Genomic DNA, 3,943 nt, shown 5'->3' with positions numbered 1-3,943 from the left:
TCTTTTATAGACCAATACGTGAAAGTACAGAAAAGTAAAACTCTTATTGGTCAGTGGGGTACCACATCACCATCATTGGTCAGTGGGGTACACCATTCCTCGACCTTCTCTTGCAAGTAAACAAGGAACAGACAAACAGCACCTGCAAGGCTGTCTTCTATCTCTGAGGATTGTTTTAATTCCTCCTTATGATTTCCCAGGCCACTTTCTCAGGCAAGACTGAGAAAGTTATGCGGCCTGCTATTCCACGGGCACTGTGCTCCCTGCTTCATAGTTAGCATCCATAATTCCTCCTTTTTGTTTCAAAATAAAAAGCAGTGTTTGTAATCTCCTTCTGGGCCCTTGCAGGAAAGAGAACAAACACAGCACAAGAGGTCTCCTTTCAGTTATTAACAGAACTTTGAGTGGACACTGATTTAGAATGATCAGGGAGATTTTCTGGCCTATGTTACTGAATTCTTGATGTCTAAGGATTGTTTTCCTTGCAAGGACCTGATGGTTGATTCTAATACAACCAGTTCAGTGAACTAACACACACAGCAAATAAAACATTGTTAGTCTGCTCAAAACTGAGAGTCTTACTTGTCGACAGGTAAGAATGTTCACTCTCTGCTTGTAGAAGGACCATTTGAATGATGATCGGTATCTTGATCATCATCCAAGGGCTGCCTGTTGGCTGCTTTCTGTTCTTGGTGTTGCAGATCAGGGCCAATGCACCTCGCAGGTATCCACCGTACCCCAGCATCTGTGGAAACGCATGAATAGCTACAACCCCAAGTGATGAGCTCACACGGGCCTTGCCACTTGTTAGTGGTTAGGTCTCTCACCCAAACTTTCGCTCGAGGCAGGTGCGCCTCACCTGAGGACTGCAATGAAAGAAAATGATTCAGGATGACAGGGTTATCTGAATTCTTTTGCACTGTGAGATGACTGATTGTATATAGAGCTTTCTCCAACCAATTGTGTGGAGTTTCTCCAATCATTCCCATTTTTTGTTTTTCCAGAACACGCTTTAGGGTACCATGAGCGTGTTCGACAATAGTTTACCATTACGTATTTTTTGACAATTAATAATTCTTGGCTTAGAGTTTAAACAAATGAAACTCAAAGAAAAGTCCAACAGCTGAAGATGTTCTTCAGCATCACCAGATGTCTTTTGAATCACTCTTTGAAGGTGATGGAGTTTAATGTGATTGCTTGGACCTGCTGATAATAAAACACAAGCATACTTCTTTAAATTCACAAGCTAATTAAACTTCATTGTTGTTAGTCAGTTAAAATTTAGATTTGATAATTAATTTTCTAAGTTTCTAATACTTTCAAAATATTCATGCATTGAGAATACTAAAACAAAGCAAATATCCCCCAAATTTCTTGGGATGAATGACTATCACCATTTCTCATGTTATTTATAAAACAAACCCAGCAGATATCAAATATGCACTGCCTATATGTATATTTTGCAATTTAGACGAGTGTTTTTTAACAAAACATGAGAGAATTCAAATTTCAAACCTGGTAGAGATTAACACTGAGATTGAAACCTAGTGAAACTTTACTTAATTCTATTATGCAATATCTATAAACAATTTACAGATTAGCTAACAATGCAACTTACAATGCTTTTAATTTTTCATCGCCTAAGTAAAATTCCCCCCGTTTTTTTTGTTTTTTCTTTTTTTTGTTGACCACTGGATTTTCACCTCAAATATTATTTGTATTATTATTTCTATTGTCGTGAAAATTGTTTCTGAGGGACTTGTAGAGTTCACATGGCTGTGGTCAAAAACTTTTTGACTCTCTGTAGTCAGTGAAGTAACCAGTGAAACTATCTGCGGTATAGACATGATTGCTTCGTCAGGCTGTTGTTGTTCGTAGGGGTCTGCAGGTGCGTTGCTGAGCAGTTTGAAGTTTGCAGGTTTTGAGCAAAGCTGACTGTTGTGAAGATGCAGCTGTTTAGAAGCTGCTGTTGCTGTGTCCAGCGGTGGTTGCCATGGCAACACTGGCGCATGCGTGGGCCCCGCGGATGGACGCGGGGGGGGGCTGAAAGCCCGTCTCCCCCCGCCGTGCTGGCGATCCGTGGGGACTGCTGCGCTGTCCCTTGCGGCGCAGGAGAGCGGGGCGCAGGGGGCCCGAAGGACACCATCGACATCCAAGGCCCTCCTGCGCCGTCTCGCGGTGGCGCTCGCGGGGCTGGTGAAGGCACCGCGGAGGGCACAGGCGGAAGCGGGCGGTCTCCGTTCCCCTGCTGCCTCCCTGTTGATGAAGCTTGCGCGCCCAGCTCCGCGGGTGATGGATACTTGAACTCTTGGGGAGAGGGAGATTTTCGGGGCACAGACTGTTTCTGCCCATGGCCAAAGACCTCCGAGGGTCCGGGCAGAGCTGAGGGAGCGCTACGCTGCTCGTCCTCGGTCCCATCCCCCAGTCTCTCATGGTATACAAAAGAGGCACCCCCGGCATCTGAATCCTCCATCCTGGCATCACTGTCCCCAGACTGGCACAGCTCCAACGCTTTAAAGAGTGTGCCCCAGGTGGCCGCCAGGCTGCACACGCTGGTATTCCCTTCAGGTAACTCAGACCATAGGCGGTCTCCCACCGACAGCCAAACTTCGAGATCAAAGGCATTACTGACAGTCACACTAAAACCCAGTGCTTTCGCCCACTGGGACAAAACGCACATAGCACCTTCGGAAATACCAAGTCCCACGTGTGACAAAGTATTCTGCCATGCAGAGAAGACAAGTTGATCATTAGCTGAACTTTAGTTCCACATCGTGAGAACTGTCTATCTTGACGACCCGCGAATGCAATTACGCAAATGCAGTGGCTAAACCCGGGACTTTAAGCTCTAGCTTTGTCAAGATAAACTGTTCCAGGCCCGCTCACTGGCAGGGCCCTGCTATCCTGTGGTCTGAAAGACCAGCTCCCTCCAGGAGAGCGCGGGTGATATTCACTTACCCCTCTGTGGAGGAAGCGGGTGGTACATCGTCAGTCGGCTGCACTGAATGTCGGGGGTCACCAGATGTCGCTCTATTGGGAACGGCGAGAAGAACAACATGGACTCTCTTGTGAGTTGAACAGGAGAGTTCTTTCTCATAAGGTTTATTACCTCAGATCTTCTTTTATAGACCAATACGTGAAAGTACAGAAATGTAAAACTCTTACTGGTCAGTGAACTAACATATCACCATCATTGGTCAGTGGGGTACACCACCCCTTGACCTTCTCTTGGGAAGAAAACAAGAAACTGACAAACAGCACCTGCAAGGCTGTCTTCTATCTCTGAGGATTGTTTTAATTCCTCCTTATGATTTCCCAGGCCACTTTCTCAGGCGAGACTGAGAAAGTTATGCGGCCTGCTATTCCATGGGCACTGTGCTCCCTGCTTCATAGTTAGCATCCATAATTCCCTCCCTTGGAACAGGGGATTGCTTTTAGACACCTCTTGTCCTGGTTGCTTCAGAGTCATTTAGAGAGGCTTCATATCTAATTTTATCTATTTCCCTGGGGCTGCCCACACTTCTGGGTTCACTTCAGCTAAGGCCTTGTCAGACATTTGACACAAAGCTACAACAGCATCAGCCTCTGTATCACCTTTTACAATATTACAATCCAGCCATGTTATTCCTTCTTAATAACTCACAATTAAGAAGAAAAAGAAATTAATTTATTTTAAACCTATACCCTGCAGCTCATAATATTGGTTAAAAAAACATACCTGCTCATCTTTCCCACTGATGGACCGAAGAATTAAAATATTTCTTGACAACTTTTCCCCTTAGGTCTAAGAATCAGAGTGGATCAAGGGGCCCCTGTGTCCATCAGGAAATGCCTCCTCTCGATCCGGACCCACCCTGGGTGTTCCTAAGGGCTCCAGTGTGGTGGGTCTCTGGTAATGGGAGCTCTGACACCCCTAAGACTCCATGTCCATCAAGGGCTGGAC

The sequence above is a fragment of the Parus major genome, unplaced genomic scaffold, assembly GCF_001522545.3.
Source record: "Parus major isolate Abel unplaced genomic scaffold, Parus_major1.1 Scaffold406, whole genome shotgun sequence".
Lineage (NCBI taxonomy): Eukaryota > Metazoa > Chordata > Aves > Passeriformes > Paridae > Parus > Parus major.
The sequence above is the reverse complement of the archived record's forward strand: the minus strand, read 5'-3'. Positions refer to the sequence as shown.